The 26217-nt window shown below is 61.5% G+C and overlaps 2 long non-coding RNA genes across 3 annotated transcripts in view; one reads left to right on the top strand and one right to left on the bottom strand.

Annotated features, from left to right (window-relative positions):
* The window catches only part of LOC131491133 (uncharacterized), a 72601-nt gene that overhangs the window by 10808 nt on the left and 35576 nt on the right, over positions 1-26217 (bottom strand). The window contains exons 2-3 of one of the 2 annotated variants that reach the window (XR_009251323.1): positions 25636-25885; positions 24827-25338 (exon numbers count right to left, since the gene is read on the bottom strand). This is a non-coding gene — a long non-coding RNA (uncharacterized LOC131491133). Of the gene's footprint in view, positions 1-24826; positions 25339-25635; positions 25886-26217 lie in introns of those variants that run through there. The other variant, XR_009251324.1, reaches the window with a different exon arrangement.
* LOC131491134 (uncharacterized) overlaps positions 1-26217 on the top strand; it is a 42166-nt gene that overhangs the window by 1404 nt on the left and 14545 nt on the right. The window lies entirely within an intron of this gene.

The following is a 26217-nucleotide window of genomic DNA, read 5'->3' as shown; positions in this document are numbered from 1 at the left end:
CAGAAACCGGGAGATGCAGAAGCCTCGACGGTCACACCACAGAGGGGAGAGCATCCCTCAGGACCCAGGGCCAGAAGGTTCACAGGCCGCTGGGCCAAATAATGCGCCAAATCAGTGCGTTCCCCCGGATGGAGGCCAGACCCGTCCCAGTCCAAGGGGAGGCGACCCCCATGGGATCAGGCGTCAGAGATGCGGGACGTCCCGGGGTGGGACTCGGGCAAGTGAGACCCGAGGGAGACAGCGCTGGTGGCCTTCAGACGGGCAGGTTTCTGGTCTGGGGACCGGCAACCTAGGTGTCCACGTGAGGAAGCAGAGGCCCCAGCCGATCCCCAGCGAGAAGTCCTCGTCCTGCAGGGGACCGGCTGGCCCAATACTGGGAGAGCCCCCAGAGCCCGGTGTCGGCCCTTCCCCAGCCCCATGTGGGGCCCCAGGCAGGTTGGTCAGCTCTGCTCTCCTGAATTCGGGGGGGGGGGGAGCCCTCGGCAGGTGGTGGGGTTTCCCAGGAAGAGGGACCCCGAGCCCCAGGACGCCAAGATGCAGGCCCGTGGGTAGGACAATCCAAAGTCAAGGAGATGAGCTTCCTGACCCAGCTCACCTTACTTGTGACCCAGGTTGTGCTATTAGCCTCGGTGTCACCATCTGTGACATGGGGACGTAACGGGCCTTCTAGACGGGTTGGCACATTCCCTGAGAGATGAGGTGGAATCGTGGCCTGGTGCCTGGAGGACATAAAGGGCCACCTGGAAGGCTGTCCCAGAGTCCCCCAGGGCACAGGAGTCCGGTAGCCCCTCCTTGGCCCCTGCTCGCTGTCCCCCTTCTGGGAACACTCAGCGTTGTTTGCGGAGGAGGTGGAGACGATCCAGGAGGTCAACAGGTCCCACGTGGAGGAAGGTCAGCGCTGGAGGGACAGAAGGACGTGTCCCGTGCCCCCTTCCAGGGCCCGAGCTATGACGCCCTCTGACCGGACCTCTGACATGACGTGGTGTGGACCTCACTTCTATGGTTTCCTTCCCTCCCTCCTTCCCTTCCTCCTTCCCTAATTTAGCTGGGGAACTCAGGTCCCTGCTGTGTGCTGAGCACGGTGACCTCTCCAGTGAGCACGACCTGATAGGTCCCCCACGTGGCATCTTCCTTTGCAGGGAGTGAATGTTCCTGGCCGTGTCCCCTCTGGCGAGTCGGGGAGGGAGGCCTCTGCTCACGTTCCCGACAAGGAAGCACGAGTCCAGAAGGTCCAGACAACCTGCCTCAAGTGCCAGCGTGTGGAGCCTGGACAGAGGGTGGTCCCTGAGCAGAGGAGGACTTGGACCCACGCAGCCAGAGGAGGAGGGGGAGCATCGTTGAGGCCTGGCGCTCAAGTCCGCTGGCAGATGGTTTCCTACGCGGACCGGCCCTGTCCCCAGGGCATTAGCAGTACCTGCGCTCCCAGGTGGCAGGCTGGACCCGGCTGGCAGGAGAGGAGGCGACCCTGGGGCAGGACAGAGCCCTCAGGCAGAGAGGAGGGTCGCAGGTGCTCCCCCAGGGGCAGGTGGACTCGGGCGCCCTGAGGGGGCTTCACCGGGACAGCTGTGCCTTGGCAGCCGCAGTTCCCCAAATCTAAGCACAAGACCTAAGAGCCTCTGCCCCACCCCCCAGAGCAGAAACCTCTTCTGTCCTTGTCCCTTTGTGGATGCGTCCTTGCTTGCCCTCAGCACCCTGTCTGCTCCCTGCTGTGTGCACGCACCTGGATCCCAAAAGCGAGCCCCGGACCCCACCCAGGGGCCCTGGGCCACAGCCAGCAAGGGGTAGCGCCATCCCCATTGGCCTCCTCACCCTAAGAAGACATGTAAGCCATATTCACCAAGGTTTTTAACCATCGTACACACACACACACACACACACACACACACACACAGAGCGAAGGGTGGGGGCCCTGGAGGACCCGCACACGTAGGTCTCTGGCACCTCCCGCCGCCCCTGTGCTTTTGTGGGTTTGCTCTGGTTCTCTCGGATCCTCCTCCCGCTCCCTGAAGGCGTCAGGTCTCTGCCCGAGTCCCTGGGTCACCCACCCACCTCTCCTGTTAGGAAGACATGAAAATGCACACCCTGCATTTCCTCCCATCTTCCTCTCTCCTCCTAGATTTGGGTCATCAGATTTGGGAGTCGAGAACACCCCTTGTGTCTTCCCTCACCTGTCCTAACACCCAGCGCTTCCCAGGCCGTCCCCGAGACGGTCCTCGGGCTGGATTCGTCTCCTGAGGGGTGGGGGTCAGCGGACAGAGGGCAGACGGTGCCGGTGGGGGCAGGAGAGGGCCGTGGCCCACAGGCCCAGTGCCGGCTTGTCTGCCAGGGCCCCCGGGCTGGGTGAGCCCCGCCGGCTCTCCTCTTTCTTACCGGGAGGCATCCTTGTCCTGAACGGGCACCAGGGAACCTGAGTGAAGAGACCACTTTGCTTGGAGACGAGGGGCGGTGTGGCAAGGGCTGCAGAAGACGTTGGCCTTGGATGGGGAAAGCGAGGCCGGCCACGCACTGCTGTCCCGTTCAGGTCCCTCTGGCACCTGGGTTCACCTGCAGCCGGAGGGGCTGGTTCCCGGCAGGCTTGCCACATCCCCCTGGAGCCCCTGGTCCCTCCTCTCTGCCTGAGGACTCTCTCCCAGACACGGGAGCCCATCACATCTGAACTGGGGACCTGTGCTTCCTCACCTTGTCACCTGGGCGGCCGGTCCCCAGACCAGAAACCTGCCCGTCTGAAGAGACCACCAATGCCTCCCTTGGGTCTCACTTGCCAGAGTCCCTCCCCGGGCCGCCCCGCATCTCTGACGCCTGCTCCCGTGGGGACCGCCTCCCTCGGACTGGGACGGGTCTGGCTTCCATCCCGGGGAACGCACTGGCTTTGGTGCATTAATTGGCCCAGAGTCCTGTGAACCTTTCTGGCCCTGGGTCGTGAGGGATGCTCTCCCCTCTGTGGTGTGACCGTCCAGCCTTCTGCATCTCCCAGTTTGTGATTGGGCCACGGGAGGACCAGCCCTGTCCTGGCTGGCGTCAGACTGTGGCGTCACAGCACGCACAGGGGTCTCTATCTCTGACACGTGCCCTCTTTTACTAACACAGCCTCTTGAATCCTCGTGACATCCTCTCCCCTCCCCGGTGGAAGGCCCGTGTGACCGGTTCTGAGGGAGAGAATATAACGATGGGTGTCGCTTCCAAGCTGGTTCATGAAAGCCTGTGGTTTCTCTGGGTTCCTTTTCTCCCGGGTCCATTCTCTGTCTCTGTGTCAGTCTGTGTGTCTGTGTGTGTGTCTCCCTCTGACGAAGCAAGAGCAGACAATATGAGCTGCCCCAGGAGGCCCAGTGCCAAGAACCTACAGAGGCTCCGGGCTGAGACACAGAAGTCCTGAGACCCCCCCAGTCCCGGCCGAATCCTGCCAAGAGCACGTGCCCGGTCGCGGTCTTGGAGGCGGACCCTGCCCCAGTCGAGCCTCCGCTGAGGCTGCAGCCCTGGCCTCCTGGGTGAACGTGGGGCTGAGGCCCCCAGCTGAGCCGAGCCGGGAGACTGGTACAGAAAGTGTGAGGTGGTCCAAGTAAGGTGAATGTGTCCCCCAGCATAGACAACAGCCCATCCTCCAGGCTGGGGCCCGGGCCCACTCTCCTCCCTCCCGAGCTCTCTCCGGCCACACTGGCTCCTCCTCAGCTCCTCTGCGGACAAACCCTCCGTGCCTCTGAGTCTCTGCAGCTTTGCTTGTCCCCGGAGCACACTGCTTGCAGACGTGTGTGGGACTGGCTCCTCTTGTCCTTCTGGGTCCCAGCATCAGAGCCACCCTGGAAGCCTGTGAGACCCCCACCCACCCAGGGCCCCTGGCCGCCCTCCTTCACCCTGCTTCATTTCCCGACAGTGTTGGTCTTTCCTTTCACACGGATTCACTCTTGTGCTTTGACCCACCTCCCCCTCTGGGCTGTGAGCTCCTGGAGGGCTGGGACCTCACGGGATCTTTGACTCCGGCCCCTGGGCCCAACACAGCCCCTGCTCAGGGTAAGAGGTACAGGGGCTGAATGCGTCCAGAGAGGAACTCAGAGTCCCTACCTGCCTCTGAGCAGCTCACGCTGTGGACATGCAGACTAATAGTAAGAGGTACATGTTGGGTTGGGGGCAGGGGACGCCCAGCTTGACCCCTGAGCGTCCCTTCCCCCTCCAGAGACTTCACTGAGCACAGTGGACACAGCCTGCCCCCTGGTGGTCAGCACCGGCATGACAGCCCCAGGCTTGGAAACCAGAAAACAAAACACACACGTTTGTTTGGGTGTAGTCCAGGCAGCAGCCCTCCCTGGCCCTAGGGGGGCACAGGGGCAGGACCTGCGGGCTCCAGGGCGATGTGAGGACTTCACAAGCCTCCCTTGGCCCCCGTTCCACCTCTCCCGTCCCGGTGCCCCGTTCACTCCTAAGGCTTCCTCACCCCAGCCAGGGCACTACCTCTGGAAGCCCTTCCTAATGAGGCCCCGGGGCTCCGACAAGGAGGGTATTGACCTCGGTCCCCACACCAGGGTCCGCTGCTTGGCCACGTGCTGCAAACCCAGGTCCTCGGTCCTCCAAGTCCCCAGGCTGCCCTCCGCTCAGAAGGACCTTGAGGGAGGAGATAGCATTTTCCCAGGACCAGGAGCATCTTGGTGCAGGGGTGGAGGTCCAGGGCCAGCAGACAAGCCTGTGGGACCCTTGGGACACCACATCTATGCAGCCCAATTTACACAGGAGTAAGCTGAGGCCTGTCCCGTAGCCCCCTCCCACTAGGGGGGTGTCTCCTTCTAGATCCAGGCTGGTGGTGGACACAGGACCCCAGATCCCGTCTTCTTCGGGTGCCCTGGGGAAGTGCCCAGCCCAGGCAGCCCCCTGGGTACCCTGGAGACCCCGCTGGCCATCAGGCTGGCACGTCTCCCCACCCCACGTAAGAGCCCTGGTCATGCTGCCAGCACACTGGGCGCCCCTGCCCCGTGGCAGAACTGCCTCTAGTCCCCTTCTTCTTGCCCCGGTGTCACCTCCCCCCTCCAGGGTGTACTCCCCTTGAGCCGCTGCCGGGTGGTCAGTGTGCGTGTGTGTGTGTGTGTGTGTGTGCGTGTGCTTGCCTGTACGGTCTGGGGACATGCAGATATAACAGCCCCACCTCGTATGGGGTTGATAGGGATCCGACGGGACCTCAGGGGTCTCCTTCCCAGGGCGAACCCCAGGGGAGGACTGAGTTTGGCCTAGGACGGAGACCCCCACTGCTTGGACTCTGCCCACCTCACGTGTCCTGGGCCGGTCCCTGGCCTCAGTCTCCCACCTGGCCCTGAGGTTGGGCGTGGAGTGACGTCAGCGTGGACAGGGCCCAGGCTCTCCTCCTGGGTGGATGGAGAGGAGATGTGCCAGGCACACAGGCCTCCCTAGCAAAGGGCAGCTGGGTCTCGTGTCCTCGGCCTGGCACGGCTGTGTGCCCTCCCCGGGGGGCTCCGTGCCACTGATCCCGTGTGCACCCTGCCTCCAGACCGCTGCCCTGTAACCCCAAATCCTGTGAGCCCTCGGATCAGCCTCACCCCAGCCAGTGGGCTGCAGACTTGAGGGCCGGGTGGGTTGGACACGCGGGTACACGAGGGTCGCCGAATGTCCCTATACCGTCCCAGCTGTCACAGACCCCACGCTCCCCCCCAGGGTCCAGCTGGGTGCACGGCCAGGGTAGGGGGCCTGGAGGAGACGGTGGACACCAAGTACGGGCAAGGAGAGGATCGGCCTGTCACCTCCCGCCTCCCCCTCCTTCTCTCCACCTCCTCCCATTGTCTTCCTGCCAGAACCCGGGACACAAGGGGCAGCCTGTCCCTGGCCGCAGCCCTGGCCGGGTCAGAGGGGTGGGAGGGAGACCCGGAAGGAGGGGGCACATCGTGGGGATGTCTGAGTGTTGGGGGTGGTTAGAGTTGCTAGGGACTCCCCGGGGTGCTCACTGACTTCACCCCTTCTTATACATGAACTGCGGCCCCGGGATCAAGGGCACTCAGCTCTAAGCGACCAAGGCCAGCGGTGAACGGGAACAAGGGACTCAGTCTTCACCCTCATGGAGCCCTGCCCTGACCAGCCCAGGTCTTGTCCTGGGTTGGGGCTCCCCCAGCCAGGTGACCCCCGTGCCTCCTGCTCACCTTCCTGAGATGGGAGTCACGGACCCCATTATCAACGAAGAAAATGAGGCTCTGACCCCCACCACGTGAGTTTGTGGGTCACAGGGCTGGGACATGACCCTATTGTGGGTTTGCCCCCAGGACAATCCGACCCAAAGCCTGAGCTCGCACGGGAGCCTGAGGAGGCTCCAACCCTGGAGATGAGGACGTCCTGGGTGGGGGCCATGGGAGGGGCGGTGGCGACAGGGGCCTCTGAGGGGCCGCGGCTCCGTGGGTTCCCTGGGGGAGGAAGGCCCTAGGGAGGCCGGAGTGGGGTGAGGGCTGCCCACAGGGGAGGGCGTCTGGACCAGCTCACGCAGGGCGCCGGAAGTCGGGCCAGGAGTCGGGGGTCACTGCAGGTTGGGGAGGGTGGGGACGCTCTGCCTCTGTGGCCCCAGCTGCTGACTGTGGGGGAGACGCCGTCCCTCCACTTAGGCTGTGAGCCCGAGGGCAGGGTGGTGTCTGGGCTTCACCATCGTGTGCGGGTGCCTGCACACAGCAGCAGACAGACACGGGTGCTGACGCCTGCGGTGATGAATGAATGGACACGAGGCCGCGGCTCCCATGTGTCGCTGTAAACAGCGGGGCCCGCGTCATGCGGCTCTGGGACGGTCCCAGTGAGTCAGCGAGATGTGAAGTGTTATTCCTCACCCGGCACAGTTTGAGGGCTGAGAATCCAGCAGGGAACGGGACGGGGTGTGTGCGCCTGGAGCTGACCGGAGCGGGTGCCGCTCGAGCCGGGCATAGACGCCAGAAATGCGTCGCTTGCGGGTGTTCTCGTCGGCCCTCCCTCTCCGGCTGGGGACGTGGTGGCCGCCGGCCTGCAGCAGAGGGAGTAGCGGGAGGGAGCGGAGTCCACACGGCCCCCAGGCGAGGGGTAGGGGCAAGCACAGAGCTGACGCGGAGGGGCAGGGAGAAGCGCCTGGGGCCTGCAGCCTGCCCGTCTGGACACGCGTGGGGGCTAAGCAGGTGACCTCTAGCCGGTCAGTCCCTGGAGCCCCGACACTGGGGCGTCCGAGGGCGATGCCGCAGAAAGCCAAGCACCCTTTTCCCAGTTTGAGGCCGACTCAAACGCCCAGGACCCACCTGGGAGCCAGGGGAGGTGGAGGTCAGCGGTGGGATTATGGGGTGTCTCCTGGCCCATCACTGTTCTTTTTCTCATTTCTAGCATCCTGTAGGAAATATGCCAGTAACTGGAACAAGGTATCACACACGATGTCTGCATAACACCCTGTTCTAGATTTTCTGAAACGAGATCCTCTACAATTAGGGTCATGGCAGACGCTGGACCCCGGCCAGCACACCGGCGGGAGACACCGTGGCTGGCGTGCAGGGTCTGGGGCGGCAGGGCCGCCTGGCGGGGGCGGGGATGTTGGGGGACGCACATCTCCTCCGGAATCCTGCTGTGTTTCTTGGGTCTCAGCCCTCCCCGCAGTGTCTACATTTTATATTCCACCGGAAACTGGCCCAACCTTTCGTTCCAGAATTTCACATGGCCAGTAACAGCCGGGACAGAGGAGTGAGCGCACAGGTGTTTCCTACAGCTGCCCTGGGCCAGTGCCCGCCTTTCCTGGCTTGTTTCCCAACTGTCCCCGAGGGCCTGAGGTGGAACCACATCGCTCACCCAGCCTGGGGGCAGTGTGGGCTCCCAGCAGGGCTGGAGGGTAGCAGGAGGCAGTGGGTGGGGACGTCGGAGGCAGGGGTGGGGACACTGGGGCAGGACTGGGGCCCTCCAACCAGGGCAGGAGAGGAGACACACGCCTGGGGCAGGGGAAGGGAGGCTCGGGCTCAGGTCGCGGGCCTCTGTCCTCACTTAGCCACGTCCTGGGACCCAGCCAGGAGGGCGCGCATCCCGCCCGGAAGACTCCGCCCCTCCTGGTCCCGCGTGGCGCACATCCGTGGGGGTGTTGGAAGGGTTCCTCCAGCCGCTGTGGGGCCTCGTCGTGCGCACTGGGTGTGCGCAACCTGTTGCAGGGCGACCCGTGCCCGCCCACAGTTTGCAGCCCTTGCACGGGCCTTAGCCGGTGCCCAGAGTCCACTTAGGACTTTCCGGTGCTGGGGCAGGTCTGGGTGCCCTTCGACTGCCCAGCTGCCCCGGGGGACCGGGGATGCTTTGCCTGTCCCCGGGCCTTTGTCTTGCACTGTCCTTGTTTGTGTATGAAGGGACCGGCTGGAGACCTCCGTCCCTCCATGGAGGATCGGGGACCCCCGTCATCCAGCAGGTAAGAGGGCGCATCCTCGGTACCAAGGGGAGCACCGTCCACCACCACTGCCCTCGACCCCCTCGGGGCGCCTGGGGGCAGGGGCACACCTGAGGTCATTTTTCCTGTAATGACCTGGTAGCAGGTGCCCAGCTGTAGCTAGGGAGGCTGTGTTGGGCCTCTTCTATACACAGAATAACGCGGATGTGCTGGTTTCCGAAGGCTCCTTTAAATGCAGCTGATGTTGTCAAGGTTCACCGTGAGTGCGGCATGGACCGGGAGTTCAGTCGGTCTCAAGCCTGATCATGTTCTTCAAATCATTTTTATGGTGTAGATAGGCCGTGTTCTGTATCCACTCAGCAGTCGATGGACATTGGGGGCGTTTCTACCTTTGGGCAACTGTGAGTGGCAATGCTGTGAATGTTCACGGTCAGGCTTTTCACAGGTTTTCATCCCTGGATCATATGGATACTCCGTGTTTACGTTTTGAAACATGGCCAGACTGTCTCCCAAAGGACTACATCACTTTATATTTCTGCCAGCATAGGAGGAGGACCCCAACGTCTACGGATCCGTGCCAACACTTCTTAATATCTATCTTTTTAACGACAGCCGTCCTGGTGGATGTGAACTTGTATGTCATGGTGGCTTTGATTGGATTTCCATCCTAAAGAACGATGTGGAACATTGTTGGTCACTTGTTTATCGTTTGTCGAGAAATGTCTCCTCAGCTGCATTTCCCTTTTTTTTTTTATTTTTTATTTAAAAAAAATTTTTTTTTTCAACGTTTATTTATTTTTGGGACAGAGAGAGACAGAGCATGAACGGGGGAGGGACAGAGAGAGAGGGAGACACAGAATCAGAAACAGGCTCCAGGCTCTGAGCCATCAGCCCAGAGCCTGACGCGGGGCTCGAACTCACGGACCGTGAGATCGTGACCTGGCTGAAGTCGGACGCTTAACCGACTGCGCCACCCAGGCGCCCCTGCATTTCCCATTTTTAAAAAAAATTTTTTCATGTTTATTTATTATTGAGAGAGACAGAGGCAGAATGTGAGTGGGTTAGGGGCAGAGAGAGAGGGAGACACAGAAGCAGAAGCAGGCTCCAGGCTCTGAGCGGTCAGCTCAGAGCCCGACGCGGGGCTCGAACTCACGAGCTGTGAGATCATGACCTGAGCCGAAGTCGGACGCTCAACCGACTGAGCCACCCAGGCGCCCTGCATTTCCCATTTTTAAATTGGATGCGTGGTTTCTTCCTATTGAGTTGTAAGATTTAATATGCATTCCACATGCGAGTCTCTTAGGATATATGTCCTTAGCCGATTCATTGTCCCATTCAGTAGGGTGCCTTCTAGCTTTCGTGATGCTGTCTTTCAGTTCACCTACTTGTAGTGTTTCTTTTTGAGAGAGAGAGAGAGAAAGACAGAGTGCAGGTGGGGGAGGGGCAGAGAGAGAGGGAGACAGGGAATCCGAAGCAGCTCCAGCTCTGAGCCATCAGCACAGAGCCCGATGCGGGCTTGAACCCACGAACTGTGAGATCCTGAGCTGAGCTGAAGTCGGCCGCTTAACCGACTGGGCCCCCCGGGCGCCCCTGATTTTGTTGAACGGACGCGTGGCATTCAGTCCGTTCCGTATGTACCTCGATGATTGGGTAGCTGTGTGTATGGCCGAGTGATCACACAGCAGGGCCTGTTAACGTCCATCTGCACACGTAGTTGCACATTTTTTCTTGTCACAGAGACTTTTCAGATTTACCCCTTTGCAGTTTCCACACGTGCAATGCAGTATTAACTATAGTGACCAGGCTGCACATCACGTCCCTAGGCTTATTTATTTTATCACCGGCAGCTTGTACCTTTCGCCCACCTTCCCCGGTTCGCTCATCCCTTAGCCCCTGCCTCTGGCAACCACCAGTGTGATTGCTCTGTCTGTGAGTTCTTTGAGCTCTGTTTTTAAGATCCCACTTACAAAGGAGACATGATATCTGTTTTTCTCCGTCGGACTTATTTCCCGTAGCATAATATCCTCGTCTGTGTTGTCACAAACGGGTTTCCTCCTTGTTTATGACTGACTAGTATTCTATGATATGTACGTTTCTGTGTGCGCACACTCCCACATCCTCTTGATCCGTCCATCCATCGTGGACGTTTGGGTTCCTTCCACGTCTTGACTCTGTAAGTAGTGCTGGGAGGCGGGGGTAAGATATCTTTTGGCGTGAGTGTTTCGTTTTCTTCCCCTAAATACCCGAAAGTGGAATTGCCGGATTACATGGTGTTTCTATTTTCGATGTCTTGGGGAGTTTCCATGCTGCTTTCCGCATTGGCTGCACCAGTTTACCGTCTCGTACAATTTCTTTGTTGGTACTGTGCTTGTATCCTGCAGCCTTGCTGAACTATTTTATTACTTCCGGAAGCTTTTCTGTGTATTCTGTATGATTTCCCATGTCCACAGTCATGTTCTTTGCAACTAGAGACGGCTTTCCTTCATTCCCTCCGATCTAGATGTCTGTTATCCCCCTTTCTTGCCTCGTCGACACGGCCCAGACCTCTAGGACAGCGTGGGCTGCTGCCGGGGGCTTGGGCCTCGTCCGTCTTGCTCCTGAACTCAGGGACAAGGCTTCCAGTCTTGTCTCCGTTCTGGGTGACGGGAGCTGTGGCTTGTTCGTAGGTGGCCTTTAGGAGCGCTCAGGGAGTTCCCTTCTGTTTCTGCTTTGAGCGTTCGTATCACGAAATGGTGTTGGATTCTGTCAAGCGTTTTCTGTACTTAGTGGCGATCGGATTTTACAGCAGCGTGAAAACCACGAAGTCGTGTCGCTTTCCCTCTTCCTCTGTCTTTCTCCCTCACACAAACACACAGAACTTCTCTGGAAGCTCATCAGGATCCGGATGGGAGCTCTTTGGTCCTGGTTATCCTCGTTCGGGCCGCTGTGTGCCTGGGGGTGGGCCCGTTCAGATGACACGCCCCACAAGGGACAACTAGAAATCAAAATAGTAACGATGATCTTCCAGGTGGTGGCTGCCTCTGGCACGCGTATGCCATAATTTCCTCCTCTCTGTCCCGACGATAGAGTGAGAATTTTTAGCATCAATGGAGTCGACTGTACGGGAAACAGAGCATATCAAGCATGTGTCCTAACGGGTAATGACAAGGAGGCAAAAACCCCTGCTCACCCGAGACGCATGGCAGAAGGAATACAGCATCTTCTGTACTGACTTCCTTTGTGGAAGTCCACATTCCGAAAAGACCGTTTCTGGCTTGTTTTCTGAGGCCTCGCGTCGGGAGGCCCGTTTTTCTCTTCCGGGAGTCTGGGTGCTGACGGTGTTTCCGGCCGGTCTCGCGAGCGGCAGCCCTGAGCCCACAACTTGGCCTCTTCCAGGTAAGAGGGCTTGGGGGGTCACCTGTGTCCTCAGCCAGGAAAGCATCAGCCACGCACTTCTCGGCATTCCCAGGAGGTGCCCGCAGAGCCCAGTACGCGACACGAGGCCTGGACCGGGGAGGCACTTTGCACGCTGCGTGGCGCTCGGTCTCTAAGGCCCGCAAGTGACAGAGACTCTTAAAGTGGGAACGGGAAGGCAGTTTAGCGCTGTGGTCGTTGAGGTTCTCCAGGTTTAGCTCCAAAGAAAGAGAGTGAGAAAGTCATCCTCCCTCCTAACGTAGCACAGCTGTCCCACGTACAGTTCAAACCATACAAATCCTCTCCCCGAGGAGGATGCTGAGCTCTCAGGGGACGTCCACGCTAGTCTTCGATATCCTGTGACTTACATCCTATGATGTGAAGTGAGCCGTTATTAATGCATCTTATATGATGTTACACGATAAGATGTTACACGATAAGAAGGAAGGGAAGAAAAGAAAGGTATTTGATATTCACGCATACGGTCTACAGGTGAGGAAGACGCCCTGGGGTGGATCCTCGGGCTGGGGCTTCTCTGCGCGGCGCTGGAACGTGTTCTGGTTTTGCAAAGGCACGTGGGAAGGCGCTCGCGTGGCCAATTTTCGTCCTCTTGCGGCACCAGTGCCGACCACGGTGCCGACCACGGTGCCGGCTCGACCCCCGGCTCCAAAGCTCGCACCGCCTTCAGGGCCAGCTCTTTGGTATCGAATCCGGAGTTAGGGGCGTCTCCGGCACAAGCCCAGCAGCAGATAGAGCGGCAGGTAAGGAGCGCGGGCCGGCTCTCCCACCTGAGCCAGTGTCAAGTCCAGAGCTGTTGTTCTCACATCGGCTCACGTGAGAGCCCCGGAACCACGGCCAGCTCCAGCACCGGCTCCAGGACCAGCGGAAGGGCTGGAACCAGCACAGGCACCCGCGGTATCACCGGCTGCAGAGACAGAGGCAGCTCTGTCGTCAACCGACTTGCCAGGTCCGGCACCAGCCAGCTCTGGAGTGTGGGTCGGACCGACGTACATTCCAGAGCAACGGACAAGGCAGGAGCGAACTAGACCTGGTCCTCATCGCTCCCGGCAGCACGACTAGAGCTACAGGCATCTCGAGGGCTGGAACCGTCTCCACAGCCAGCGTCAGCCCCGGAAGTGGCTTCAGCGCCAGATCCCACCCGAGAGCCAGCTCCGGCACCGGCTCAAGAGCTTGAGAGACCTGCAGAGCCAGCCAGCTCCCGCCGAAGCTCCAGACCCAGAGTCAGTCTGAGCCCCGGCCTCTGCGTCTGAGCCACTGCCACAGCGGGTTCTGTCACCAGCCCAGAACCACAGCCAGAGCCGGCTCCAGGGCCCGAGGTCAAGCCACTTCCCAGCTCGAGTCAACTCCAGGTCCGGCACTGATTCAACTGCCGAGACCGAGGCCGCTCCAGCTTTAGCTGTGGTGCCAGGTCCAAGGTCAGGGTCGGTGTTCTCCCGCCAGCCAGCCCTGGCTCGATGCCGGCTGTAGCGCTGCCTCCAGAGACGGCGGCCGCTCTCTGGCCAACCGCAGTGTCAGCCCCGGTGGTCGTTCCAGTGCCCACTTGAGAGAGAGAAGCTGCTCGAGGCCCATGTAGCGCCGGTGCCAGGGTGCACGGAAGAGCCAGCTCCAGCATCGGCTCCAGCATCGGCTCCAGAACTAGAGTCCGGACCGAGTTGAGGGTCAGAGCCTGCCACAGCAGCAGTTCTCATACCGGGTCCGGAGCAGAAGCCCCCGCAAGTGCCAGCTGCTGCGCCCGCTCCAGAGCGAAAGCTGCCTTGGGCACCAGTGGTAGACGCAGAGCCGATGCCACCTCCGGACAAAGAACCAGCTCCGGCACCGACATCCCAGCCACGTCCTGCTCTGGCACCGGCTCCGTCACCGCCTCCTGTGCCGGAGCCCGTGTCCGCTCCAGCGCCGGCTCTGGTGTCGGCGTCCGCCCGGACGCCGGGTCCGCAGGTGGAGCCAACGCCGGGGCTCCGACCAGCTCCCCCGCCGGTTTCCCCACCAGCCGGAGGGCCAGATCCAGGACCGGCGATGCAAGCGGGGCCCCCGGCACCGGGCGCGGCATCGCAGCCGCGACGAGAGCCAGCTCCGAACCAGAGCAGCTCCAGCACCATGGACAGCTCCCGCAGCGGTTCCGGGCTCGGATCCCCCGGGACTCTGGCACCGGCTGCGTCGCTCGCACGGGCTGCACGGCCAGCTGCACTTCCAGGGCCAAAGCTGAAGCCGCTGCAGCACCCACTCCGGAGCCAGAGCCAGAGCCAGAGTCCACAGCAGAAGCTCTAGCTTCAGCTCCAGAGCCATATCCGGCTGCAGAAGCAGGTCTGGGTCCTCTCTGGAGGTGCCTGCGGCTCTAGCACCTTCCCTAGAGCTGGAGCCCCGTCCAACACCGCCTCTTGCCCCAGCTGCACAGATGGGGCCGGCTCCGGCTTCAGCCCTGGGGCCAGTTCCGGGGTTAGAGCCCCCGTTCGAGCCAGAGCAGCTCCGGCACCAGCTGTGGAACTACCCACACGAGTGTCCGCTCCTTCCTCGTCCACCGCCACCATCGTGGGGGCCGGTATGGGGCTGGGGTCAGGACGGTCTTTGCTGGGCCGGCCACCCCAGGTACCCTGGTCACTCCACTCAGAGCTCGCCTGCCCGATCCCTCCTGGAGATCACAGTCCCGGGGCTCTGCACCCCCGTTTTCCCAAGCAAGGATCTCAGTGGCCCGGGAGACCGTGGAGGTTGAAAGCCGAGGCTTGTACCTGACACATGATATAAAATTTGACCCAGAAAGTCCACTTGACGGCTTGTGTCCTGAAAAAGGAGAGATTTATGCACACAGTTGATCCCTTGAGGAAGCTGGGAGTGAAAACTCACAAACGGCCCATGTTCCAGGGCTGGGGCGCTTTGGAAATTCTGATGTGGGGACACAGGATGCAGAGGAAGAGACTTGAGTGGCCAGCACCCAGCCCCAGGGAAAGCTGGCTCGGGAAGAGCACCTACCTGGCACCCGGCTCACCCCACACGCTGCACCAGAGTTTCTCCGCTGGTCCTGGGACGAGCCCTGCTGGGGGAGGGTCCGCGCCTGTGGCCGCGGATGGGGGCTGCGCTCTGTTGTCCAAGAGAGGGGTGCCGGTCACACTTCTCGCTGTGGATCGGCTGGGGCCTGTGCTTCCTCACATTGTCACCTGGGCTGCGGGTCCCCAGACCAGAAACCTGCCCGTCTGAAGGTGCCCAGCACTGCGTCCCTTGGGTTTCACTTGCCCGAGTCCCTCCCCGGGACGTTCCGCATCTCTGATGCCTGCTCCCATGGGGGCTGCCTCCCCTTGGACTGGGACGGGTCTGGCCTCCATCCCGGGGAACGCACTGGCTTTGGAGCATTATTTGGTGCAGAAGGCTGTGAACCGTTCGGGCCCTGGGTCATGAGGGATGTTCTCCGCTCCGTGATGTGACCGTCCGGCCTTCTGCATCTCCCGGTTTCTGTTTGGGCCACGGGAGGACCAGCCGTGTCCTCTCTCGTGTCAGGCTGTGGTGTCACAGCACAAACAGGGGTCTCCACCCTGAGACCATCGTCACCGAAGGGGCCTCTTTTTCCCACCTAATCTTTAATCCATTGTGATTTCAATATCAAAGGAGAAAAAGTCTATTTCAAACGAACACAAAGTACAAAAATGAATCTGTCTCGTCTGAAAAGTTGGTTCAGACCCAAAGGTATCTCTGGCGAGATTCCCCTTGACGGAAACCTCCAGAGTAGGTAACGGAACACCGAGAGAAAACAGACTCGGGTTCCCAGGGGCTGGAGGGGACACGAATGGGCACTGAGGGCTGCGTGTACACGGTGACCCTTGGGGACCGAGATATTCTGCAACAAAATTCTGTGGCGTGGTTCACAGCGTCGTGAGCGTACCCCGTGCTCAGGAATTGCACAATATAAAATAAATTTTTATTGAAGATTAATGTGGATTTTAAACAAACCATGAACAAATAAAGTACCACCTAAAACGTGGTGGAGAGAAAGGATAAGGGAGAAGAGGAAGAGTCATTCTGGTGACGGGGTCGGTGACTGGGACTGGAGCAACAATTAGAAATACAATAAACACCCCTCGAAGGCCTTTGGGCCCTTGATTTGTGGCCGGAATCCATACGGGAACCAGGGCGGTGGCAGGAACGGTGTCGGGAGCAGAAGCAGGAACCAGCTGACACTGTTCAGGTGCCCCCTGTCCCAGCACAGGTTCCAGGTCACCTGCTGGCTCTCCGGCCCCTGCAGGAGTCGCTCCAGACTCCACCCCTGCCTGCAGAGACGACGAGGACCCGGATGCCCTTGGGTCGGGCTCTGGAGCCCCACCAGCTTCTGGTCCTGCCCCGGACTCTTGAGAAGGAAACAGAGTGATGGTTGCAGCGGCTCCAAAGCCTCAGGGTGAGAGGAGGGAAGTTCCCCCCGCCCCCCACCCACCCAGCGACGGCCTCTCCAGGGGCCTTTGCAGACACACAACTCACCCCAGAGCCTCCCCGAGAAGCCGCGGCCAGGAACCCACACCAGGACATCTGCCCCCCTGCAGGCCGCAGCCCGGGCTCTCAGTCTCTGCTCCTGGCCCCACACGAGCCCCCGGGGGCTCCTCCCTGGGTGGCCCAGCACCGCCCGGACCCCGTGAACACACATCTGCCACCCCAGCCTTCTCACCCTCGGGCTCTGGCTCCGGGGATTCCGGGTCCTGATCCCAGGACCCGTGAACCAGGACCCTGTGGGGGGGCTGGGGCGGTGAAGGAGGCCTTCCCAGGTCATCCCCAGGCTCTGCTTCCCAAGACCTCCCTGCAGCCACTCTCTCCCTGGGTCCAGGGTGGCCCTCCTGGGCGACGGGGCACACGCACAACTCTGTAGGGCTGGTGTATCGGGATTCGGCCAGACGTTTCCCGATTTCATCAGTTGATTTCTGTAAAGACAGTGACCCGCGGACGGCCCGGAGACATCACAGCCCCGGCCGGCCATCCTCAGTGTCCTTCCACCCTCTCCACCTGGGGCTCCCAGATTGGACACAGACCTGAGTGTGCATAGACCTGCCCCTGGGACACAGTGACATCCACCTACAGGGCTTGGGATGAACATCGGGGACAAGAGGGCCACCCCAGCACACCCTGTCCCTCCCAACCAGCCTTGACCGAGTGTGAGCCTGACTTGCCCACCAGGCATCTGACCCCTTCATCAGCCTGCACCTGCTCGGGTGGGCCCTCCACACACGACCCCTCCTTCCACACAGACACACACACACACACACACACGGGAGGGCACATGGGACCGCACAGGTCAGATCAGAGCGGTGTCGGGCTGGAACGGCTATCTCTGGGTCTCCCTGTGTTACCTTTGGGTCCCTGCGAGATAGAGACCTTAGGCGTCCAGTGCACGACCTGACCCACTGTCTCCAGGGTCGGGAAGCGTCGCGGCCAAGGGCGCCCCTGAGCCGGCAGCTGCGGGACACGGGCACACAACAGGAGAACATGTTCGTCAGGCGAAGGTGTCCCAACGAATGAGCCCAGTCGGGCGCTGTCTCCAGAACGTGGGTGCCTGGTGACCCGGGTTGTGAGTTCAATCGGGCTCTGTGACCAGGGATGTGAGGTCACTTCCTGGGGCCCCCTTACCCGGCTTCCTCCTCCCACAGGAGCCCCTCCCAGTCTGCAAAGGGCTCCCCTCCACCCCATGCCCTGTCCCTACAGTGACACCAACACAGCCCAGACACGTCCCCGCGAGGCCTGGTGCGGCCGGTGCCACGGCTTTGGGGCCACAGAGCTGGGTTCAGACCTGGGATTTCCTCCTGACCACTGCTGGGACCCTGCACAGACCCCGTGCCTCCTGGGGCCCCCCATTCTCCCCATCTGCACAGTGGGGTCCTTGTGGCATCTACTTGTGGGGGCGCCATCAGGGAGCCACCTGTAGACACGTCTCGTGCCTGCTATCCTGTGAGGCTCGTGGGCACACGTGGCCGTGGAAGGATGAGGAAGGGGTGCGCCTGGCACGGAACACAGGAGAGGGCCGAGTGGAGTCTCCTTGAGGTCATGGCCTCCTGCTCAGCCCAGACCCAGGTGTGTGCCGACCCCTAGGGCACCTGCACCCCAGCTTCCGGCCGGGCTCGGGGACGGACACCAGAATGTGTCCCTGTGTCCTGTAGCTCTACACAACTCACCCTGTCCCTCCCGGTCACCCTTGACCTGGGGTGTGGACATGACCCTCCCATCAGCCTACTCCTGCTCTGGGTGGCTTCCCCCCCACGTCCCATCCTTACAAACACACACAGCCTCACACACACTCACAGACACAGGGAGGCTCGTGCGACTCACAAGTCGGATCAGGCTAGTGTCAGGCTAGACCAGCCAGTCCTGGGCCTCCCGGTGTCACCTTTGCGTCCCTCCGGGCACATGACCACAGCCTTCGGGGGTGAGACCTGACCCCCCGTCTGCAGGTGGGAAAAGGCTCTCCCTGTGGGCTTTCCTGAGACCACAGCCTCGAGGTATCAGGACACAGCATGAGAACACGTCGCGCATTCGAAGGTCTCCAACCACGGGAGCTGAGTGGGGTGCTTCTCTAGAATGGGGGTGCCTGTGATACACACGGGGGTATCTGGGGGTCCCCTGGCCATCGGCCTGGCGTGGCTCCCCTCATGGGCATGTTCCCTGGAGACAAGGTCCCCGCCCCACACCTCTTCTCTTCCCCAACCCCTGTCACCTCCAGGGTCCACTCATCCTTTGACCCCCACGCGGGTGGTTAGTTACTGGGGGGCGGGGGACTGTGTTTCCATGCAATTGCGTGGACATGTGCCCACTCGGGGATGCCCAGAGGAAAGGACCCCACACGGGATGGGTTCAGTGGTCCTCCAGGATGTTAGAGGCTCTCATTCCCTCGAAAACCCCCTGGGAAAGTGAAGCCCTGGCCTAGGACCTGAAACCTCCCCCAGCCCCTCTAGGCTCTGCTCACCTGGTGGGTCCCCGGCCAGTCCCTGCCTCTCCTGGCCTCAGTTTCCTGACTGTTCCATGAGCGCTTGGAGGAGGAGCTTCACCAGTCCGGCTAGAGTGGCCCCTGGCTCCCACCTTTGGGCAGGATGTGGCGCGGGAGCCTTGGGGGCAGGGAGGTGCTCCCACCAAAGGTCGAGGCAGGTGGAGCCTGGGCAGGTGCACCGGGACCACGGGACTGCGCGCACGGGACCACCTCGCGGCAGGAGCCCACGACACCTGGGTCGCACGTATCCGATCTCCGACGCCCGCTCAGTGACCCTCATATCCTCTTAGGCCTGGGCCCACGGCCACTCCACCCAGGCAGGGCGGCTGGACGCAGCGGGTATGGAGACACGGGGGCAAGAGGGAAACGAGACACACCCCCACCCTGCTGACCTGGCCCCCACACTCCACTCCGCTATTCATGCGGGCGCGTGGCTGAGCCAGGAGGAGGGGGAGGTGGACACCAGTCTAAGGGGGGAGGTCAGGCCGCCTTTCCTTCTTCCCCATCCCCTCCCCCTGCCTTCCTGAGAGCCCCCTCCGCCCACAAGCTTCCCCACTTCGGAAACCTTCACCTCCCTGCTTTCATCCCCCACACACCCACCGGAGGTGGGAGCCGCCGACCCCATCTGCAAAAAGAGCACCGAGGTCCCAGAAGCTGGCATAGAGCTTGCGTGTCACACGACTCTGACGTGGTCCCGCTGTGGGTGTGAGCCCGGGTCGCTCTGACCCGGAGCCTGGGCTTTGGCAGGACCCCGAGGAGGTGACCTCTGAAGCCAGCCTTAGAGATGAGGGTGTTCTGGATGGGAGCTATGGAGCGGGGCGGTGGGAGCAGGGGGCTCGAGGGGCAGGGATGGTGGGCTCCCTGGGGGAGGAAAACACTAGGGAGGGGGGAGGGGAACACCCCAGGGAGGGCATCTGGCCCAGTTCACTCGGGGCTCCGGACGTCAGGTAAGGAGTCGGGGGTCACCGCAGCTTGCCAGGTGCAGGGGACGTGACCAGGCAGTGTCGTCACAGCCACGGCATCCTAGATGTGGAGGGAGCTCGCGGGCTTGGTATTTGCCCCCAGGCAAGCATGGATTCCCAGGCACCGGCCTGGGAGGACGATGCTGCCTCGGTCTCCCCCTCTGTAGAGCAGAGCAGGTCGTCGCCTCCTCCCGGGGCTGGATTCCCCGGCAGGTCCAGAGATGGTCTCCTGTCAGAGGCGTTGTTCAAGTGAGGTCTGTACCCGGAGAGGTCTCGGAGAGGGGACCAAGGGACGTGCCCCCTGCCAGCTCGGCGGATGCTCTCGTCCAAGCTGCTGATCGTCACGTCCAGGCCGGCACCGGTGATGCGGTGTCGCCCGCCGGCTGGGGGGACAGGGGCAGTGAGGAGCTGTGCTTGCGGACCCTGAGAGACAGAGCTCGTGAGGGCCCAAGGCTGCCCCGGGGCGTGTGGTGGCTGAGGCTGAGCTGAAGCCCGATGTCTCTGGGAAGGACCGGGAGGACAGCCCAGGCCCTGGGGTCTCTGGCGGGGGGGAGGGGACTGGGAGGACAGCCTGGGCCCTGGGGTCTCTGGGAGAGACTGGGAGGACAGCTTGAGCCTGGGGTCTCTGGGGGGGACCGGAAAGACAGTCCGGTCCCTGGGGTCCCTGGGGGTACTGGGAGGTCAGCCAGGGCATTGGGGTCTCCAGGAGGGACCGGGAGGACAACACAGGCCCTGGAGTCTCCGGGAGGGACTGGGAGGACATCCTGGGACCTGGGGCGCCTGGGGGGACCTGGAGGACAGCCTGGGCCCTGGGGTCTCTGGGGGGGGGGGACCGGGAGGACAGTCCAGGCCCTGAGGTCTCTGGGAAGGACAGGGCTCCAAACTGAGGCTCACAAGCTGCCGAAGCAACTTCCTGCCGAGTTTTCAGTGAAACCGCCTCTCAGTGTATATGGTGAATTCGGGGGCTCACACATTCAAGTGCAGAGTCACAGCCAGTATAACCCGCTGACCCCCTACCATCGCCAGGGAAATAGTCACGGGGAAGAGCTCTCTGGGCTGGGGGAGCGCTCCTCCCATTTCTCCTGGCCTGGGGGGACCCCAGAGAACGTCTCCATTGTTCTCTTTCCCTCTGAGGGAGGAGCTGCCCCGAGCACCCCTGCACCCTGGGTGTCCCCGCCCCCGGGTCCCCACTGCTGAGAAAGAGGCCACAGTGACCTGTGTCCGGAGTCTGGTCGGCCACCGCTCCTGGGGCCATGCCAGGCCCTGGTGGCTGCATGGAAAGGCTGGATGGCTTTGGGGGCGGGGCCTCACTGGCGTCCCCTCTCCCCTTCCCCACTGCGGTCTGCGATCCGGGCCCTGTACGGGTGCTCCATCCGTCACCGGTACCTGCCTTGTTCCTGCCATGGGAGTGATCGCTCTGCATCACCCATTTCACAGAGCAGGAGAGTGAGGCCCAGAGAAGGGAGGCAGGTGTTTCTGGGCACAGGGCTGGTCAGCAGAGCGCTGGAATACCACCTCCAGAGCCCCCGCCAGCCCGGCAGGGACCCCCCGAGCCGAGGGCGAGCCTTCCCCTTGTGCCTGGCCACGCATTCTTCCCAGACCTCGACGGTGGCCTGTTCCTTTTGGCCACAGACATTGTTGGCCGAGCAGGAGGGAGTCCAGCTGGTAGGACAGGTGTAGCTACAGGGCACAGGGACACCTGTGAGCTACCAGGAGCCACATTGTGGTCTCTGTCCCCGAGCCTGCCCGGCAGCTGGGGTCCAGGTGCCCTAGGGGTCAGCACACACCTGGGTCTGGGCTGAGCAGGAGGCCATGACCTCAAGGAGACTCCACTCGGCCCTCTCCTGGCTCCTGCCCGGTCTCACCTGTCCTCCTGAGGGGCTCCAGGGCCCGGATCCAGGCCCCTGATGGCTGCTCGGGCTCCAGCCGCGAAAGATGTAGAGCCTCTGGAGCCGCGGAGTTCTTGGGGCTGGAGGGAGAGCCGGCCACCGACGGGGCCTCGGCTGGGGAGGATGCGGGCCTCGTGGGATGAAGAAGGGGCCGGGACTCGGTCCCGGGGTCACGGCTCATGTATACAAAGGGCTGACATCACCGAGTGCCCGGGAGATGACCAGTTACAGTAGCCCCCTGACACTTGGTCATCCTAGAGGTGGCCCCCGGCCTCCCCGGGCAGCTTGCCACCCTCTGACTGCTCTCGGGGCTGCAGCCAGGCACAGGCTGGACCTCTGTCCAAGGTCCTGCCAGGAAGACAAGGCGGAAGGAGGAAAGGAGAAGGGCAAGGGGCAGACCGACTTCTCCCTGCCCTGAGTCGGCCTCCACTGCTGCCTCCAGGAGCCCTGCCCCAGCCATGTCCCAGGGTCCATGCACCTGGACCCTGGGGTGGAGTCTGCGGTCCAGGCCAGCTGGGTGGGATGGGTGTAGTCACTGGCCATCGTGTCCCCAGATGTCCAACCCACCTGGCCTCGCACCCTGAGGCCTGCCTGGATGGGGCGGGCATGCTTTTGGAGCTGAGGAGAGGTTCGGTTCCCAGAGCAGTTGGTGGAGGTGGGAACATGGGGGACCAGCCAGGTGGGGAGCGGTTGGATTCATGCACATCACCGGACCATCTGGATCATCTACAGGTGCTGGGTGCAGGTCCCTGGGCACACCTGGCCACCCCACATCCCCGCCGGCCCTGGGGAGAGAGGCCTGGGTACCCGGGGCAGCTCCCCTCCATCTACCCCTGGGGTAAGCCTGGCCACACTGATGCACTTCCCCGTCTGACCCCCAGGGACAGAGGGACCCTGAGGAGAGGCAAGGACTGGCCTAGGACATGTGAGGTGTGCAGGGTCCAAGGAGCAGGGCTGGTCTCCAGTCCTAGGCCAGCCTCTATCCGCCCCCCCTCATGGGGATCCCCGTGGGAATGAGAGACCCTGAGATGCTCAGGGGTCCCTATCCACCCCGTCCCTGTGAGGCTGTGACCTCTGGGCATCTCCAGAAAGGCACGTGCACACACACACACATTCTGACTGTCCAACTGGAGATCAGAGGGGAGTCCACACTGGGAGGGGGTGGGTAATACGGGGGAAAGAAGAGAACGGCTGGAGGCAGTGGGGCCATGGGGCAGGGACATCAGGATTCCTGGCAATAGCCCGGGACCCACAGCATAGGGAGGGACACATGCCGGCTGAGGTCAGGGGGTGTCCAAGGTGTCCAGGAGGATTGGCAGGAAGTAGGGAAGACGGGGTCTGGGGTCCTGTGTGTACCACGCTGGGCCCCTGGAGCTAGGAAGTGTGGACGGGGCTACAGCACAGAAGGACTCAGCTTTCTCCTCCTAAAATGGGCTGTGTAGACAGTGTCCCAAGTGTCCCACAGGCTCATAGACGACTCTATGTCCTGGGATCTTCATCCCTGGCCCTCTGTTCTCCCCTCCTGGGAAAACGCTTCCTACTCCCTCAGGGTCCTTCTGAGCAGAGGACAGCCTGGGGGCTTGGAGGACCGAAGACCAGGGTTTGCAGCACGTGGCCAAGCAGCGGACCCTGGTGTGGGGACCGAGGTCAACACCCTCCTTGTCGGAGCCCCGGGGCCTCATTAGGAAGGGCTTTCAAAGGCAGTGCCTTGGCGGGGGTGAGGAAGCCTTAGGATTGAACTGGGCACCAGGGCAGGAGAGGTGGAACGGGGGCCAAGGGAGGCTTGTGAAGTCCTCACATCGCCCCTGGAGCCCGCAGGTCCTGCCCCTGTGCCCCCCTAGGGCCAGGGAGGGCTGCTGCCTGGACTACACCCAAACAAACGTGTGTGTTTTGTTTTCTGGTTTCCAAGCCTGGGGCTGTCATGCCGGTGATGACCACCAGGGGGCAGGCTGTGTCCACTGTGCTCAGTGAAGCCTCTGGAGGGGGAAGGGACGCTCAGGGGTCAAGCTGGGCGTCCCCTGCCCCCACCCCAACATGTACCTCTTACTATTAGTCTGCATGTCCACAGCGTGAGATGCTCAGAGGCAGGTGGGGACTCTGAGATCCTCTCTGGACGCATTCAGCCCCTGTACCTCTTACCCTGAGCAGGGGCTGTGTTGGGTCCGGGGGCCGGAGTCAAAGGTCCTGTGAGGTCCCAGCCCTCCAGGGCCACTCCGCCCCTCGTCTCAAAGCAAAGTGGTCTCTTCACTCAGGTTCCCTGGTGCCCGTTCAGGACAAGGATGCCTCCCGGTAAGAAAGAGGAGAGCCGGCGGGGCTCACCCAGCGCGGGGGCCCTGGCAGACAAGCCGGCACTCGGCCTGTGGGCCTCGGCCCTCTCCTGCCCCCACCGGCACCGTCTGCCCTCTGTCCGCTGACCCCCACCTCCCAGGAGGTGAATCCAGCCCGAGGACCGCCTCGGGGTCGGCCTGGGAAGAGCTGGGTGGAAGGACAGGTGAGGGAAGACACAAGGGGAGTTCTCGACTCCCAAATCTGACGACCCAAGTCTGGGAGGCGAGAGGAAGATGGGAGGAAATGCAGGGTGTGCATTTGCACGTCTTCCTAAGAGTAGAGGTGGGTGGGTGACGCAGGGACTCGGGCAGAGACCTGGCACCTTCAAGGGAGCCGGGAGGAGGGTCCGAGAGAACCAGAGCAAACCCACAAAAGCACAGGGGCGGCGGGAGGTGCCGGAGACCTACGTGTGCGGGTCCTCCAGGGCCCCCACCCTTCGCTCTATGTGTGTGTGTGTGTGTGTGTGTGTGTGTGTGTGTGTGTGCTGTGGTTAAAAACCCTTGTGAATATGGCTTATGTGTCTTCTTAGGGTGAGGAGGGCCATGGGGACGGCGCTCCCCCTTGCTGGCTGTGGGTGAGAGGGACTCTTTTTTCCCACCTTATCTTTAATCCATTGTGATTCAATATCAAACGAGAAAAAGTCTATTTCAAAAAACCACAAACTACAAAAATGAATCTGTCCCATCTTAGAAAGTCGGTGCAGACCCAAAGGTATCTCTGGCGAGATTCCACTTGAAGGAAACCTCCAGAGTAGGTAACGGAACACGGAGAGAAAGCAGACTGGGGGTTCCCAGGGGCTGGCGGGGGCACGAATGGGGAGTGAGGGCTCCGGGTACACAGTGACCCTTGGGGACCGTGATATTCTGCAACAAAATTCTTTGGCATGGTTCACAGCGTTGTGAGCGTACCCAGTGCTCAGGAATCGCACAACGTAAAATAAATAAAACATTTTATTGAAGATTAATATAGATTATAACTAATGAATAAATAAAATAACAGCTAAAAGTAGAAGAGAAAAAGGATAAGGGAGAAGAGGAAGAGACATTTTGGTGGGAGGTCGGGCTCAGGGATTGGAGAATAAATTTGAAATAAAGTATCATAAACAAAAAATAAAAGAAAATAACAAAGGCACCCTGTATAGGTCTTCAGTCCCTTGATTTTTGGCCGACATCCATGTGGGAGCAAGGGCAGTGGCAGGGGCGGGGAGAAGGGCGATGGCAGGAACAGTGTTGGGAGCAGAAGCAGGAACAGTGGAACCAGCAGAAGCAGGACCCAGCTGACTCTGCTCAGGTGCCCGCTGTCCCCGCACAGGTCCCAGGTCGCCTGCTGGCAACCGGGTCCCTGCAGGAGTCGCTCCAGATACCACGCCTGCCTGCAGATACGCCGAGACCCCCGATACCGTTGGGCCGGGCTCTGGAGCCCACCCGGCTTTTGCTCCTGCGGCGGACTCTTGAGAAGGAAACAGAGTGACGGTTGCAGCGGCTCCAAGGCCTCAGGGTGAGAGGAGGGAAGGTCCCCCCCGTGCCGGCCTCTCCAGGGGCCTTTGCAGACACACAACTCAACCCAGAGCCGCCCCGAAAAACCGCGGCCAGGAACCCACACCAGGACCTCTGCTCCCCTGCAGTCTGCAGCTGGGGCTCTCAGTCTCTGCTCCTGGCCCCACACCAGCCCCCAGGGGCTCCTCCCTGGGTTGCCCAGCACTTCCCAGGCCCCGAGCATCCCATCCCCCACCCCCAGCCTTCTCACCCTCGGGCTCTGACTCCGGGGACTCCAAGTACCGGTCCCAGGACCAGTGAACGAGGACCTTACAGCGGCGCCGGGGCGCTGAAGGAGGCCTTCCCAGGCCAAGTCCAGGCCCTGCTTCCCAAAACCTCTGTGCAGCCACTCTCTCCCCGGGTCCAGGGTGGCTCTCCTGGGCGACGGGGCACACGCACAACTCTGTAGGGCAGGTGAATCGGGATTCGGCCAGACGTTTCCCGATTTCATCGGTTGATTTCTGTAAAGACAGTGACCCGCGGACGGCCCGGAGACATCACAGCCCCACCCGGCCATCCTCAGTGTCCTTCCGCCCTCTCTCCCTGCTGCTCCCAGATCGGACACAGACCTGAGTGTGCACAGCCCTGCGCCTGGGACACAGTGACATCCACCATCAGGGCTCTGGATGAACCTTGGGGACAAGAGGGCCACCCGAGCACAACATGTCCCTGCCGTCCAGCCTTGACCGGGGTGTGAGCCTGACCCGCCCACCAGGCATCTGACCCCTTCATCAGCCTGCACCTGCTCAGGTGGGCCCTCCACACACGACCCTTCCTTCCACATGCACACACA

Source organism: Neofelis nebulosa, chromosome 12, assembly GCF_028018385.1.
Source record: "Neofelis nebulosa isolate mNeoNeb1 chromosome 12, mNeoNeb1.pri, whole genome shotgun sequence".
Taxonomy (NCBI): Eukaryota; Metazoa; Chordata; class Mammalia; order Carnivora; family Felidae; genus Neofelis; species Neofelis nebulosa.
The sequence above is the reverse complement of the archived record's forward strand: the minus strand, read 5'-3'. Positions and strand labels throughout refer to the sequence as shown.